This window comes from Oreochromis niloticus, linkage group LG10 (assembly GCF_001858045.2).
Source record: "Oreochromis niloticus isolate F11D_XX linkage group LG10, O_niloticus_UMD_NMBU, whole genome shotgun sequence".
Lineage (NCBI taxonomy): Eukaryota > Metazoa > Chordata > Actinopteri > Cichliformes > Cichlidae > Oreochromis > Oreochromis niloticus.
Window position 1 is genome coordinate 6,105,672 of NC_031975.2, and position 17,420 is coordinate 6,123,091.

The 17,420-nt window shown below is 38.9% G+C and overlaps 1 long non-coding RNA gene across 6 annotated transcripts in view; it reads left to right on the forward strand.

Annotated features, from left to right (window-relative positions):
• The first annotated feature begins 688 nt into the window (after positions 1 to 688).
• LOC106096598 (cytospin-B) overlaps positions 689 to 17,420 on the forward strand; it is a 72,686-nt gene continuing 55,954 nt past the window's right edge. For 3 of the 6 annotated variants that reach the window (XR_002059559.2, XR_002059554.2, XR_002059561.2), the window contains exons 1-2: positions 689 to 837; positions 17,129 to 17,310. This is a non-coding gene — a long non-coding RNA (cytospin-B). Of the gene's footprint in view, positions 838 to 927; positions 1,223 to 7,640; positions 7,772 to 12,793; positions 12,981 to 17,128; positions 17,311 to 17,420 lie in introns of those variants that run through there. The other 3 variants (XR_002059556.2, XR_002059557.2, XR_002059555.2) reach the window with 3 other exon arrangements.

Sequence of the window (17,420 nt, forward strand, 5' to 3'; positions counted from 1 at the left end):
GAATAAAATCAAAGTAAACTAAAGTCTAAAATACTTAGTCATTTGTTTAGTAGTAATTTAACATTATATAATTCACATATAAAACTATGAATTGTAATTTTAAATGGTTTAATAGCATGTAGAATAGCATATGTAGGCAAGTATATTTCTCCTTTTTTTTTATCAAGAAACAAAGACGAAAAGGAAAAAAAAAGAAACAGGGCGGGGTTCGGTGGTTGAAACACCCGTCCCCACCAATGCCAAAACCAAATCTACGCCCTTGGTCTACCTACATTGTTTCCACTGGATTATTGTATAAAATAATAATTAGATAACATAACAGAATTTCGCAAGATTATACTAGATCTTATTGATTACTTTACATTTTATTCGGTTTTATTATATTAATGTCTTCTAAATTACTTTTATTTTTGTTTATTTTATCATTAATATATTTTTTTATTATTGATGTCTGTTTTCTTTATTCAATACTCCTGTCTTTATTGTATTATTTTTTTATTTATTACAGTTTATCTGTTTCGCCTGTCACTCATCTGTGAAGCACTTTGAAGCACACTAAACTTCAAACAAAGGTGCAGTACAAATTAAATTGACTAAATAAGTTTACACCTGAGGCGAAAACGCTGTTCCTTACATGCTGTCTTATCATTTTTCTGTCCTGTTAAAAAAAAAAAGACCACATTTCCCAGAAACCCCTTAAACACTGCGCCAAAGCATATGCGCCAGACTCGCTTCACGCGCTCCACCTATCGGCTCGAGCTCAGACTGCCGGTGGTGAGACCTGCGCGAGGCGTCAGCATCCTGTCAACACAGCAGCTCCACCGCAGTACGGAACAGGTGAGATTAATTAACACTTGTTTATTTCTCATAGCCTGTGGCCTTTCTGCTTTTTTCGTCCGTTGTTTGGGGTGAAATTTGTAAACTTCACTGTAAAGGCTCTACTGTTTCTCGGTGTCTAAATTAAAGAATGGGCCACAGAGAGTCGCTCGGGTTTCGCCGAGTTACACCAACGTAGAAGTGGCTGACGGTAACATGCTCATTGCCAGCATAGTCACTGTACACGTCTATGCTCCTTTAACGTAACGACTTAGTCATTGTGAGAGCAGACGCGTTTTTCCTCAAACGATAATAACGGCTGTCATAAAATTATAGCCCGAGCCAAGGACGTGTTGTATTCACGCTAATTGAGCGTGGCACTGTATGACTGCAGTGATGGCCAACAGTAAGTGGACTAACACCACTAACGCTGCATTTCATGTCCCATTTTCCGCAGCCGCAAATGTCCATCCTGAATTTTTCAGTTTACTGGCTAAGGTTGCACCATCGCGAGTCCAACAGGATTCTGCTTGAGCAGTATTTATGCCTTCTTTATAAACATTCAAATAAAAGGTATTAACGCGGTGATAGTGTTGATGCCTGATAATGTAACACTTTGTAAGTTTCCTCCTTAAGGAAGAACGGGTCAACTTCTTTAAACTGGTCTGAATATTACGCTTAAAATCTTTTCTTTGGTCTGTATTTATTTTTTTGGTGTACAATGTGTCTGATATAAATATCTAGCAGTGGAATAAGCTTATCCTCTTGTAAAGTGGAAAGTAACCCCAGGTTAGTCTTAAAACCCCTGCTAAGAGAGGTCAGTCAGGTCCTGGTTTCCTGTTAGATTTTAGTTTTGTTTTTTAGTGTTTGTCTAACACTGCTCCCTGACAGAAACCTGAAAAATGCAGAGATAAAGTTACTAATGTTGCTCAGGCTTTAAGTAAATTTTGATGCTAATGGCAAATTGCCTTCAAAACTGCCTCTGTGTGCTGCAAGCTGTTTTTCTACACGTCATCAGCCAGCCAGTTGTTCCCAATTAGAGGAGTTCTGTGTGAAGCTGTCAAACATGTCTTTGTGTTTTCTTGCAGGTACTTGTAAAACGTTTGTTGGTTTTGACTTTAGTAGATCCTTAAATGTTTCATTATGACAAATTATCCTGACTAAGCTTCTATGTGTAATTTTTCTCTCACCAGGTAACCTTTAAATGTAGACTTAAAAGATGGGTTCCAGAAACCCGCCGAGTATCTAACATAATTATGCCTGAATAATAAACTTCAGCAAAAGAGAACATTTCAGTAATGAAAAGAGAGGAAAAATTAAGAAGCCAAATACATATTTTAATTGCACGGCTCACTTTATAGTCCTGTGACAAGTGAACAAATGACAGTTTTCTCTTTTGAGTATGCAAACAGAAAAGCCAGTTCAAACATAAGAACTGCACCAGCCCTGGTGAGGTTTGTTTTTAGGTAATTGAAGGCTTTGCTTCTCATGGTTAACCATCCAAGAAGGGGAAATACTTCATTGGTCTGTGTTCAGGACACAAAGAAACTCTATTGGATGTCGATCATATGTCAGCAGCATGATGGGCAGTCAGACAGTAGCGCATTCTAAAGTGGATACATCAGGTTTTTAATTTCTGAACATTAACTGATGAAATTGGTTCCTGCCTTTTCTCAATCTGCGATACACACAGATCAGCCACAGCATTAAAACTGCAGGTGAAGTGGGTGTAATCCATCCCTGGGTAAACTCTGGTCCTGGGATTCACCTGGATATTACGCTCACTCATACACCCACTTCAACATGATAACAGATCAAGCACACGCCCTCCTCGTGGTTAACATTCCCTGTAACAGTCAATAACTTGATCAGGAATTAGGCATGAGGGCCATAACAAGGAGTCTGAAGCAGTGACCCTATCTCCACTATCCACACTTTGCAATCCCATTGATCATCTGTGGGATGTGTTGGAAGAAGTCCAGTCCACAGAAGTGCCACCCGGCAACTCACAGGACACAGAGGATCTGCTGCCAACATCCCAGTGCCAAACACCACAGAGGTCATGTACATATTGTAATGGGTCAGAGCTTGTGTGCTCTCACAATGAGGGCACATATTAGGCTGGGGGTTTTAATGTTGTCTGATCAGTGCATGCAAGATAGTTTCAAGCCAGAAAAAAGACAGAATAATAGGGTTGCCATCTTTGCAGTAGAGGTACTTGGAACTCTTTAGAGCAGAGGTCCCGAATCCCAGTCCACGAGGGCCGGTGTCCCTGCAGGTTTTAGATGTGTCCTTGATCCATCACAGCTGATTTAAATGGATAAATTACCTTCTCAACGGCCGTTTATCAATGCCCAAGTACGCGAGTACGTACTCGCGTTCTTGGTGAGTACGTACTCGCCGAGAACGCACGGGAGTACGTACCCGCCGAGAACGCGAGCACGGACTCGCGATATGTATAATTGGAACACCTGCGTACGTGATGATGTCACAGGTCCGGAGTTTTTACTGCCGTCCCCTCCTAATTTAACTGTGAGTAACATGTTATGAAGCTTAGCTGTAATCACAGCCAAACCGGTTTACTCAGGAACAAATAAAACACTGAAATAAACCAAACATTAACATTTAGAAGTGATCTAAGTGACTTATATATCATTTTTAACCTCAGTAGTGAAACCTCTATTAATAAAAATTGTACATACGTGTACATACCGTAATAAAAACAAGCAGGTGAGATGTTAGAACGCTTTTATTTCTATTCTAGTGGACACTCAATACTATAGACAGCTGCTGGGGTTTCTTTGACCTGAGTAGTGAGAAGTCCACGAGCGGGGGGGTGGGGTTGAAAACGATGTGCCGGGAGTCCGCTGTTGAGTTTTGGACGAAATGCATTCTGGGATATATAGCTGTCCCAAGTCCACACCAATGCATGCTCGATAAAACGGGCGGATCGAGAACACATCCGGGACTTTTTCGCGTTCTCGGCTTGATGCATACTTCGAATTGGAACAGTACTTGGTCTCCGACTGATGACGTATCACGAGTACACGAGAACGCAAGTACGCACAAGTACGCATATTGATAAACGCCCAACATGTCTTGAAGTTCTCCAGAGGCCTGGTAATGAACTAATCATGTGATTCAGGTGTGTGGACCCAGGGTGAGATCTAAAACCTGCAGGGACATCGGCCCTCGTGGACTGGGATTGGGGACCCCTGCTTTAGAGTCTCCAGTGGTGATTCTTCCTCAGTTGATTTTTTTTTTTTTTTTTTCCCCTCACCCTTACAATGCTGTGATTGCAGCCATTCCCCAACTCAGATCAGTGGCCTTTGATCAGTGGTTGTTGATCAATGGTCATGGGAATTTGCGTAATTATGATGACGCAACTGACCTCCCAGCCAGTCCGTTTCTTCAGTGGGCTGGTTTCAGTCATTATGCAAATGTACTGTTTATAAGATTGGGGAAACCTGCAGTCAGCTGAGACTGAAGAAGTCACTTGGATGAGTGACGAAACGTTTCTCCCACTGAAAACGCTACGTCCAGATGAACAGAATCAACTTTTGGAGGTTCCCTCATCCTATGTTCAAGTCATTATCCACACTAATTCCTGTCACTGGTGTGATATTTATAGGCAGGGGATATGTGGGGATCACCCTTGTCCAAGGGTAGAATGGTTTGTTTTGTTAGAAAATTATATCTAGTGGTCTCTTTCAGTGGTTCTGTTCGATGAAAAGAATTTCAAGGTCTCTGGTTAGTGCTGTCCCAGGTGCCCAGGAATAACTCCTGTTAGTGCTAGTATCCTGTAATCATTTAAGTTAACTATACTGCTAATGGATAGCAAGAGGAAAGTACCACTGAAGTCCTGATATGCTGTGTGAAATGAGTCTGCACTGGAGTAACCTTTTCCTGATTTAGTAATCAGAATCATAATACTTTATTAATCCCTAGGGTTTTCTGGTTCTGATGATAAAAACAGTGAAAGGCAGATACTACAGTGATTTTAGTCCGCTATGCTTAATCAGGTAAGCCCTCATCACAGATATTTTGCCAGGTTACTTCATTTGGATTGACATACCACCTTAAGAACGGCTGACTCAGTGTAAACCTTAAGACATCAGTAACTCATCTTAATTCATATGTACACTGTCCAAACCTCCAGCTCCCCTAAAAGGTAGCTTGGTGGCTGTGAATAGATACTATAATTTTAATTTCTAAATATATTGCAATGCTGTGAAAAAGATTAAAGTCAAGATTTAGTTTTCCATATTTTGTTCTGTTTCAGAGTCATAAAAAATTCTACTAATTTTTAGATTATCAGATGGACTGCAAAAAAGTTGAAACATTTCAAGGACCACTGATAGAAGCTTTCCAAATTCATTTTGTACCCTTTCCTTCTGCTGTTGAGTTGCAGCATATTTAGAAAGGCGATGTTAGGTAGAGGTTAAGGGGAGTAACTGAATAGCCATCTGGCATTGTTTCAGAAGTCAAGTGTGGGTCATTGGTGAGTATTGCCGGTCCTTGGTGTAGTCTAAAGTACATTGTCAATTCAATAGTGAGGAGGGACAATTCTGTAAAAGATGGAACCAGTTAGGAAGATTTTCAAAATATGTGAATATCTGCCGCATCTATAACTCTGTGGACACATTGTAGCTTGAGGAAGAGAGAGTCTATGTCGATGTAAAATAGAAAGCATGTGTTGTTTTTAAAGCCTGTGCATGTCAATGTTTAGACTGTGGGCTTGTTCATAAAGTGATCACCTTGGCAACACTTTCTTTTGCATACATTTTCGTGTGAAGTCACTGGGAATAAACAAACCAACGTGTTATGTGGCTTTAAATTAAATTGATTATATTAAGAAATGTTTAAAGATTCAAATGAAAATGAAGCTCAGGGTCTGTGTATCAGTTCAAATTAAGTGTTAAATAAGAGCAGATCTGTCTGAGTATAGTTCATAGTTCCAGTTTGACTCAGAACTGCAGGGTGTTGTGTTGTCATACAGCTAAAGTATAGCTTGAATAACTGTTTTTGCTTTAAGGTCCATTTCCCAGAGCGCTCTCTCTGTGTAACCATTCATTTAAAATTTATTGCTCTGCATTTTGACCCTCTTGTCTATATCAAGAATAGCTCTAAAACTCTAATATGGTGCCAATGCTAATATAAAATGGAAAGCCAGTTCTAAGCCTGGTGTGGTCAGTCAGCTCTTTTCTATCCCTGACACACTTGTACACACTCATCTGAGAACAAAATGGTTCTTATTTGTCCTTAAGAGGCAAGGTCTGGCCTGTATACAGTTGGAGTGGCATGTCCTTTACTGCAATGGAGGAGAATTTAATTGAGGAGATAAGGAAGAGATTGGATGATTGGAGCAGAAATGAGTACTACAGTGGGATCCAATCAGTTGAATAAACAGAAATACCTTTGTTTCTGGTAGTACGCGTGCCTTCTGAGAAAGTTGTTATATTCTGGGATATTTTAACTTTTCCTTTGTAGAGGCACAGTTGGATTCCAGCTTTCAAATTATTCTCAGGAGCAACTGTCTCTCTTTTTTTTCCTTTTTTTTTTCCTTAAGCTAATGCTCCATCTATCAAAACGCTAGTGGCTAAAAGCCAGTGCACTACGTCTGTCTGAGAGCATTCAATAAAGAAGGTAACTCTAAGAATATTTTTCTTTTTGGCTGTTTTTAGTTGATTACTGTCCAGGAAACTGATTGCATTCTTGACAAGCATCGCAGTCTAACTGAGTGGCTCCAAGGAATGCTTCTGTTTTTGTAAATGGGTCATTTGGGCCAGATCTGAGGTGAAGCACAGATATGGTCTTTACACAAATATCAGGCTTTTTTGCCTGCCCTGCCTCCTGACAACAACCACTGTGCTTTTCAAAAGTGTAATACCCAACTTCAGAATGGACAGATAACATAAGCTACTGAGCTATTTTGAGCAGAGGACAGGACAGGCCAGTTCACATGTGTGACGTTTATGCATACACGGGGAGTGTCATTATGATGTTTGCTTGGTATTTGAAAGATGTCTGAACCATTGTAATAGCTTTCAGTCTCCATACAAATTAAAATGGTCACACCCACTGTTCACATTAAATAGCTCTCATGCCACAAGTCTGTGTACTGTTGCAAAATAAAAAGCGCAGAGAGGAAGCCTCCTCTTGTGTTGGACAGAATTTCTAGTCGGTGGTACTAATACTACGATGTTCCATTGTGGAAAGCTACTGAGGTCTGTTTTTTATTCTCTCACAGTCATCTTGGATGCTATGCTAGTTTTTCTATGGAATCCGCCCACTCATTGTACATGTAGCCAGCCAGGACAGACTGAAAAGTAGCTGAAGTTTTTTGCAACGTGGCTTTGACTGGCTGTTTATCAGAAAAGAACTTTGACACCATCAGAGCAGGAAGTTAGCCCCTCGAGGGAGCCTTGCTCTGAGAAAGATGAAACAGAGGATGGACCAGATGAAATATGCATGAAGACTGTATCTAGCTCAGCTCATGCTGCTGTATCACTGACGAATCGAGGACAGAGCAGGTTTTTGGGAAATAATGGATGACTGTAACTGCTGTGATGTGGCACAGTGAAGTACCTCAGTTATTCACTGTGTATAGTGATTGTTCTGATATTGATACACTAGTTTTTGAAGGGATAACTTTATAAACCTATATTTCCTTAGAGGAAACATTAAGAATAGAATTAATTTATGAACATGTATGTTCAGAGGGTGGCTAACTTAAGTTGCAGCATTAAGGGGATTTACCCTGATTGTTGACAACCGTAATATGGAAGTGTGACATCCTGAAACTGAGACAGAGTTCTTGTTTTGCAATACAGCATCTCTTCATTTCGCAGCCTACTCTTGAGCTCTTGCTAATAGTGCTGTGTTACCAACAGAGTGATTACTTCACGTCTGGAGCTAATTTATGGGATATTAATTGTACTTTTTTAAAACTATGGTATGTAATGAAATATTGTTTAAGTGTGTTTCTAGGTTGAGAATCTGTGATTAGGAAATACTTTTGCAGCATACATAATTCGAGCAAACATTTCCATGTTTAAAAACTGTTGGCTAACAATTTTTAGTGACACTTAGTATTGAAAAGTTGTTGCAAAATTAAAGTTGTGCCGACATCAGAGATGCAACCTTAAGGTCTTCTGGATGTATTACTTCTACATTACCTAGATATCGTTGGTCAAACATTCATCCAGAATTATGGCAGAAGTTTTGTTGATTTCCCTCAGCAAGTTGTGTCTCAATTGCGCTCCTGAGCTCTTGCTCTAAAAACCGTACCAGACATCTTAAGTTAATCATAGAACAAATAAGACAGAATATATATGTAGGTAAAAGTGTTTGTATTGAAAAAGAAAAAAAAAAAACAGGCTCTGCAATACTAGCATGCTTATGTACAAAAAACCTTGTGTGCTGCCTGCTTACAAGTGTTTATTGATAGAATTAGCTGTCAAGCAAATGTGCTTGGGTTAAGAAAAAAAAGAATATGTACATTTAATTTCTTCATGCATTAATATCACCGTTGTTTGTTGCTTTGTAAAAGATGGTCTCACTGGACCAGTGTTGGATGTTGAAATAATGTCAACATTTATCCATCAGTAACACAGTTTTTACCGTTATCATGACCAGTTTTCACTGAGGAGATAATGACTCTATATTTGCTGGGATGATAAGTTAATTAAGCATGTGCTTGGTGTTTATGCTAAAAGGTTTGGTGGAGCTATGAAGAGAGTTAAATGGAAATCCATCAGATTAATGGAGTTTACTTCTCCCCCCTCCACCCCTTAAAATAACATGGTATGAACCAAACCATGGTTCAGATAGCTGCGCTGAATAGATTTGGAAAGTCAACAGTTTTCTAATGATTGCTTTGATGACTGTTGTAATTTTCTAATTAGCTGTTCTGATACCAGAGCTATTATGCAGTTGTATTTATTTATTTATTTATGAAATGGGAATAAGCTTTATTTTTATTTTTATAGTCTTTTTTTTTTTGTTTGTTTGTTTTGTTTTTTTTGTTTTTGCTCTGCATGTTTACTGTTTCATGTTGTATCATATACATTTAAAGACATGTCATTTTACTGTGGACTCTGATTATGAGAGAGATGACAATAAACACCATGTACTTGAAAAGTTAGTAAGTACACAAGTGAAGACCAAATATTGGCGCTTATCCTAATTTAAATACAGTGGCATATTTTCAGTGTATGAATACTGTATCAGACATAAACATTGGGAACTGGGCTTCTCAATATGAGCATATATTCAAAAAGTGATTAGTTTGGGAGGCCATGTTGTAAACAGACCAGGCGAGCGTCATATTGATCTGGGTCCAGATCAAAGGAAATTGTCGACACAGCACTTTCCTGACTAGCTCTACTTTCTTCCCATCTTGTACAGAACTAAAAAAGTGATGATTCAACATCAGCTATGATCTTTAGTCTATTTTATATCCAGATGTTGAGAAGTAGTTTTTCTGGGTTTTAGTTGAGCATTGGTGCGGTATAATACTGTAAGGGTAGTGGAGTTTCTTGTTGTATATGAAACTATTCCAAGCTGTAGGTTAAGTCTCCTACATTCACTCCAGTATGGGCTTAACTTTTACTCTGTTTATATTTGTACAGCTGTGCTAATTTTAGTGTTTTTTACATCATGATTTTGCTACGTTCAGTTCTTACAAGTCGCTCATAGTACAAAAATGTCACATTTACTGTAGTATGTTGTGTAAAACTTTGCCGGAAACCCTATAATACAGCTTTTTGCATCCTAGTTTCACATCTCTCTCCTCTAAAGGGGGAACGCAGGAGGAGAACAAAGACTATCTCACAGCGTGGGATATGAGTTAATCCCACTCACTTCCTGTTTCACTTTAGCCCATATAATGACTTTGCACACGTCGCTTTGCAACATCCAGGTGCCGCACAGATGCTTTGGATATGCTAGGGTGGTCAGACAAAATTAATCCATTTTTACATGGGTGTGAGGTGAAAATTTCCTGGATGTGTATTGTCAACTCCACTAGCAACTTTGTATTACTTTCTATATCTTAAAGTAAAATAGCTTTTAATTAGGGAGTGTTGTATGCTTTAAAAAAAGCTATCTGTTTATTAGCTGTAATGCAGATGGCAATTTGTTCAGCTGCTGTTATGGTAATGAGATATCACTAGTATCATCAGTAGCAGCAGTGACACACAGATAATCTCTGCTTTCATTTGTAGGAAGCTTCGTTACAGTGCTCTTTCTCCACTATGATTAGCATCCGAGTAGCTTCCAGTGATATACGTCATCATATCTATATTAGGTTTCACCCGTTGCTACATCTGTGACTAGCAACTGCTAATATAATCCATGAATGTTGGCGCTGGTGTGGTTTGGATCAGATTCTCAGATACAGTATTACCAAGAAGGTTAAACACAGAGGCTTTATCAAATGACAGTCTAATGTTATTTCCCCCAGTAAAGTCAAAAACCAGACTTCCTGCCCCTCAACAGTATAGTATTATATACATAATGAAATCACACCTCATTCTTCTTAGAAATGTCTATTTCAGAGATTTTACAACACTGACATTTGTAAATTTTTCATTGTGTTAAGCTACTTTGTTATTTTCTAAGCTAGCTTCCACGTCCTGAAACTGGGATCTAGCCCATAGTCAAGTTTGTTTGGACTGAATTTTCCTTTTTCATGTCAGTCTAAGCTAATTTTATGTTGAATTTGTAATCCTGTAATTCTCTGACTTAGGCTAATTTTGTGAGCAGTTTCAACTTTCAAATGCCCAGTGATGATGGAAAATGATGTATTTTTAGACATGCTTGACTGAATCATTGAACATCTTGTATTTGTTTTTACATTCCATGTGACAGTGTTGTGTCTGCGTGGAGATTCTGACTCAGTGTTTTTTTCCTCTACACAGAAGAAGGAAAAAGGAAGAGGGGGACAAGCATTTGGTGTTTACTGTATTGTGTGCCTGAATTTATTTTTATTAGAGAAGTGTGGTGTTCAGTGGTCTGTCTGCCTGGCCTCTTGTATTATATGATGCCAGGTATCCCCTGACAGATGTGTCACCCACTGAGCAACCAGCCACATGGTTTTATGTACCATCATTATTTATTAATGTTTGACATGTTTCATACTCCAGGGGTCTGCAACTTCCTGCTTGCATATTTAACCTTTCTAATGTTTGGTTTTAATTTTATGCAGATTGCAAAGAAGCTTATTTTGGTCAGAAATTCATAGGAACGTCCTGATGTGCAAGGCGGCTGTTGTCTGGCTGAAAAAATAGTCATCATAATTAGTCATAGGCCTCCTTATTTTCATGTTCACAGTTTATTTTCTTGTTTACTCCAAGTAAGCAGCACCGTCTAGGAAAATATTCTCAGTTGTAGATAAAAAGGAGAAGCTGATGACAAGGTATGTATGGGAAGAAGAAAAAGACAGTAAACAATCTTCCCACTTTACCACTGCAGGAACTTTCCCCTGGGAGCATGAAAGCTTTGTTTCCACTGTGGAAACTAATGTTTAAATTAAGTCCTGGGTATTTTTTTATAACTTCTAAAAAGTCCCTGCTTAGAGGCTAGGGCTTTCAAAAGTCCAGGAAATTTAGTGGAGAGGCCAGATCCTTGTCATTGCTTGAGACACTAGAAAAGTTTCTTGTAGTTTGCATGAAACACACCAAGTTGTCTACAAACATTTGCTATCTACTCTCTGAGCTGTAGGGAAACTTAAAGAAGGGCAATGCAAACCTGTAAATGGAGAACATTTGCCTTTAAAGTAAAAGTAATCGATTTTAGCGACTAAATTAAACTTGTCTACAACTTGCTGAATTTGGAATACATTGGGCTACCTAATAACGTCTGTCCTTTGGGGATTCATTTTATTATAAAGTATTCTGCATTCCTGTGTAATTTGGAATAAAGAGAGATTGATTCATGACTCAGTGTATTGCAATGCTCAGTGCTACAGCAATCCATTAAGAGTAGATGTTGATAGAAAACATGGTTACCATTGCCAATTAGGACCTTTACAGTCATCTGACAAATATTGAAGAAAAGATGTTAACTCTGTTTGCAGCATCAAAATATAGGATTTAAAAACACCGTCGTATGGTCACGGTTTAAGTAGTTGGGTCCACTAATGACACAGGTCATCACTCGTGGTGAATAATCATGGTAATAAAGTGGTGTTTTGACACTAGAAGGCTGTAATTTATGATGTAGTGAGTGACAATGGTAGTATCAGAGAATCCATGTCGTTGAAAGCATGTTTTTGTCAGATGTATATCAATCACACTTGGAATCTGAGTGTGAAACTGCGTGCCTTTAAAAAAAAAAAAAAAAAAAAATGTTGAGCATCTAACTCAACTGTTACTAAACTCTCTGAATCCCCCTTTTTAAAAGGCAGGTTTTGTGGTGGCAAAAGGGTGTGGTCAGACCAAGTTCCTCAGTTTACCACTTGCCACAAACTGGAGCCTGTTCCAGCCCAGCCCAGAGTGCCGTACACTCTGCCCACACGCTCCACGGCCTTGGCATGCTGTACATTGTGGGATCCAAATTACATCAGTATGGGAAAACATAAAATGCTGACCCCTCCACAAATCAGCCGCCCTCATATTTTGGTGTGTTTCTGAGACAAAGATTGGCTTTGTTAGTGTCAGTGGCCATTATGTATGTGTATAAAGCCTACAGATAACTTAGAAATAAACTGTGCACAGCAGTGTTATAAATCTGTTTCCAGAATCTATTTCCAGTAGCATGTTTTAAAAAAAAAAATACTACTGGTGTTCTCTTTCACAACATACAGTTTCAGGTTAAATGAATCTGAATGTTGTACATTTTCCAGCCTATGGTCTATTTTTTCCTTTCATGCTGTCTGGAAAAACTGAGAGGAGAAAAACTTGCCCATGGCTGAGACAGTTCCTTTCTTTGCTTTTGTATGAGAGAGTGAAAGAGGCAACAGCACACATAGCACAGCAGTTGGCAACTTGCAGTACTTCCTCATCCTGACTGCTGTATGGAGGTGAAAGCCGTTGCTCCTGGCCCTGCATTTTCCCCCTCAGACTCTTTAGAGCTCAACAACAAAGAAATATTTTGTTCATTTTTGCTGCAAGGTACTCAGGCACAAGGTAGACTATAGGACAGCGCCCAGCACCAAAAACGTAAGTGAACTGCTGTGTCTTTTGTTTTGTCACCAATCTGCCATTACTGTTTCATTACTCCCTTCTTTTAGAGCTTCCTATGCTTTTACTTTGAAATGAATATAAGATTGATGACTATAGAATAGTTTAAACTCAGTAAATTCACCAGGATTTTCACTTTCTAACTTAACTGTTAACTACTACGGTGCATTTCTGAAAGGGAATTGTAGGCCAGGCTAAATTTGCAATCTATGATCTGTTGGAAGGGAAGTTTTAAAAACAGTGGCTAATGGAGGATGCCATATGTTATCCTTATTGTATATTATATTAAGATTTATTTAGCTCAAGCCTTTTTGCTAACCACAGAGCCAGACAGGAAAGAAGTCAAGAGGATGTGATGATTCAGAGTGACATTTAACCTAGTAACTTATTTTCTGTTTCTTATGTGTCCATTGCGGTTTGAAGCATTATATTTTATCATTACTTGAATCATTCATGCTGCTGCTTCTGCTGGTCTGTGAAGCAGACTTGTCAGTGCCCATGGTCTGGAGGTAAAGACGTTAGCCTAACACAGCAAAAAGAACTTTGTATCAGTGGCATCCAGTCACACCTGACTTTACTCTGTGCAACAGAGTCTTATCACAAGAAGGCAACAAGTTTTGCAGCCACTCCTTTGTAGGACCTGCAGTTTCAACCTGTGTTTTCATTTTTTTTTCTTTAAGGTTTGCATAAAATGAATAGACAAGATCTTCATTCTTATGCACTGAGAGTTATTAGTGCAGTAGTTCATTTCCATCTGCTTTATATTCTACGTGCACTAAATATTTGAAGTGGAGAGCAGTTTGCTTGTCCTGTACTTTGTCAGAGTCTGTATTTAGGGTCAGAGAATGAGCAAAGATCCGTTAGCGTGGATTTTTCTGTATGATCTGAGACTATTTGTAGTCATGGCAAGCTGAGCTGGCAAAGTTACATATTTGTACAATGAATTCCTTTCATTCAGGATTGTCTTTAATAATGTAGCTAACAGTAGTAAGCTAGATTATTGAATTTTGTATGTAGTCGATTGATTAAGATTAAATTATTAGATTAAGGGAAATGGAAGCATGCAGGAAATTGTCAAACCTCAAATTAAGATGTGTGGTTGAATTTGTTGACTTTTCATATAATTCAGCTTGGTCTGATTTCAGTGCTTCTCTTGGTTTTGTAATGATAGCACATTGTCCTCTTTCCTGAAGTTCTATCAGATCAGATGATGTGTATGTGATTGTTTTAACCAGGCCCAGACTGATGACTGCTGTCAGTTGCTTTCCTCTTATCTCCTTCTAGCAGCATAGTCCAGAAGCAACCGTCAGAAATTTGGAGAAACTCCTCCTCTCCGTCCCATATTCACCCTTTATATCATCTTGCCAAGTTTGGAAGCAATATAATTAAGGCAGATGACAACCCATTACTTACTGCTGTGGTGACTGCAAATTATATTTGCCTTTCAAAAATGGTTGTTTTTTAGAGCAGATTCCATATTTAGTTTTTTACCAATCATAATGTCATCATCCGGCATATGTGTCTTATTAGACTCAGCAAGCTGCAGTGTAATAAAACCACTAAATGACTGTCATCTTTCTTGGCTAATGTGCCGTTTACAGGGAGATGCTCACTGTCTTAGCTTTTAGTTAGTTCAAGTTTAAAGTTACTTCTGTCTGTCTCTCAAAGACTTTTAGTTTTCACAACTGGGTCGTTGTAAGATAAGTGGGACAGGGTTCTGGCTCCTGAGAATCCTGTCTCTGCAAAGGAATATAGAGAGGTTATACTGTATATGCAGACTTCTGCAGTGGTCAAGGACAGTGGAAACAAAATGTATCAGTGTTAAAGCTTAGACACTTATCCTTTCATATTTATTATCTTTTCAAAATGTTTGCCTAGAGCTTTTACTTCCCTTATATTTAAAAAAAAAAACCAAAAAAAAAAAAAAACCAAAAAACAACAACATGATTATACATCCTGAATTGAAACATCCTCAAATGTATCTCACTTCCTCATTTAGCCTACAAAGTGTTCAGGGCAGGTTGAGAAACAGGCACAACTTGTGCTCTGTAGAGAATGGTGCCATAGCTATGTAATCTGTGTCTGAGGGGAGGTGAGACAGCACGGCTGAAGTGTTAGACTACTAGGCTGGGCAGGAGCTAGTCATGGGATATTGCCTAGAGAGGCCCTAAGTATCATATGATGGGCCAGCAGGAAAACACATGCTCTGAAACAGTCAATAAAGCAACTGAATATATTGTGCTGTTAATCAGTACCTAAGGACCTAAAAGTGTACTTACAGTGTGAAAGTATGTGCCAACTACTTGTTACTGCAGCATCGTTTATCCTGCTCTAAATTGCTACACATACAGCAGTTCAGTCGCTGCAGTACAAAATGTATAAATAGTTGAGACTGGAGAGAAAAAAAAGATGGCCTTCCTGTTGGGTCAGTCATGGTTGTACATGCTTACAGAGACTAGAGAGCAGTCATGGTTGTACATGCTTACAGTGACTAGAGAGTACTATTCTCATCAAGAGTCCTCTGCTTCTCAGAGGATCAGGTTACCATACAACCGCGATCAATAAGTCAGTCAACCCTTTGGGAGCTACCGAACCTTTTTACCAGTATGCTCTGTCTGTGCACTCTGACCTCCTTCCATTTCCTTCAGCTGCTCAGATGAGTGCATTACCCACATCAAATGCAAACCTTTAACAGTCACCCTGACCACATCCTTTTCTATTATTGTGCTGCTTTTAAAGGGAACCTGTTGTGTGTGTCTTTTCCAGCTTCATATTTTTATCCTAGGACTTTACTCAAGTAGCTTTGCATGAGTTTATTAACTTGTACTGAGCCTTGGTGCAGTTGATCATTTCATGGTTTTGAGGAGCTTTGTGTCTTCTGACATCATATATGAGATATTCCCTCTTTTTGATAATGTAATGATCCAAGAGTGGAAAACAAAAAGTCTCTCAGACAGAATGCTTAGAGGTGTCTGATGCCTGCAGTTTGTTTGTTTGTTTTTTGGCTCACAGGTATTTCATGTGTATGGTGATTTCATTACTTCAAACACTGGCCATGTTTATCATGAACATCCAAAATCAGTTCACAGTATCTCAGTATATCCTGTATATGACAGAAAATAAGAAAAATTGCAAAAGGCCTACTTTTACCATATTCCTTATATAGCCACTTCTGCCATTTTCACACTGCATATGTATCTTCTACTGGTGTGGAGATGAAGTGGAGTCTTGTTCAGTGCTGCTGGTATGAACAAATCAGATAAGAGACTGTGTTCTTTCTCCTCCCTCCTGCAGGAAGTGGCTCAATAGTGTTTCTGCTAAAATAACTTAAGCTCACTGCATAGGCAGCTCCTGGCTATTATTTTTTTTTTTTTGGAACAGCAATAAATACCACACGTCAGTGCTAATCCATTATAGTCATCTTATAACCTGAAGAAAATGTGCTGCCTATTTTTCAGGGCTTCCTTTTAAGTTATGTGCCTCTGGTACTGGAGGGAAACATTATCCAGGGTCTTTCCTGGCTCACAATGGGGGTGGGGGTGGGGGTGGGGGTTACGTCAGTAGGCATGATCTATCCACATACAGTAAAGCCAGTGAGTATGTGTTAGTGTATTTAGCAGAACTCTATGAATGTTCTTTTAAAGTTTAGTGTTTGATAAACATAATTGTAAATTAAGATCAGTTAAATAAAGCTTAATAAAGAAACAAACAGAGTAAAGATGGAAACATGAACATAAAAAATAAAGATGAGCACAGTATAATGATAGCAAAAATATATGAACTATATAAATAAAAATAATACTCATAATAACAATGACTGTAAAGATTTCTTCAAGCCTAAGCAGCTTCAGACGGTGTCATATCATGCTCTCAGAGTTGTGTTTGTTGTCCAGTTGCTTTTTCTATTAAAGAGTAAGTCATGTGTTCATATTTCACTGCTGCCTCTGGGAGAGAGTTAAAACAGCGGTTAAAACAAAGCAGCCTTGACCAAGTCTGTCCTGACCATCTGTTGGGAAAATCTGCCCACCTACTGCAGATTCTGCATACTCACACTAATGCTATTATCTATTATTCATTATCTTTTTACCATAATGAATAACTTCCACTTTTGTCTGGACTTTTTTCAGGTGTAGTCCGCTGACACCTAGCCATGATGAAAACGGGCGCCACCAAAGTGGGGCTGCCTAAGCCTGGACTCCAGGAACGAGTGAGGCAGGCCCCCTCGACGTCCTCTGCCTCCACCACCTCCTCAGCCATGAAGACCTCCAGATCTTCCAACACGTTGGCCTCAGATCAGCGCCTTAGCAAGGTAAGTCACAGGCGCAGTGATACACAGATTAACCTTGCTAATGTTGGTTTAAATAAAAGCATGTCAAAACATTAAGAAGAACTTTATTAGACTTGCATGACTTTTACTAA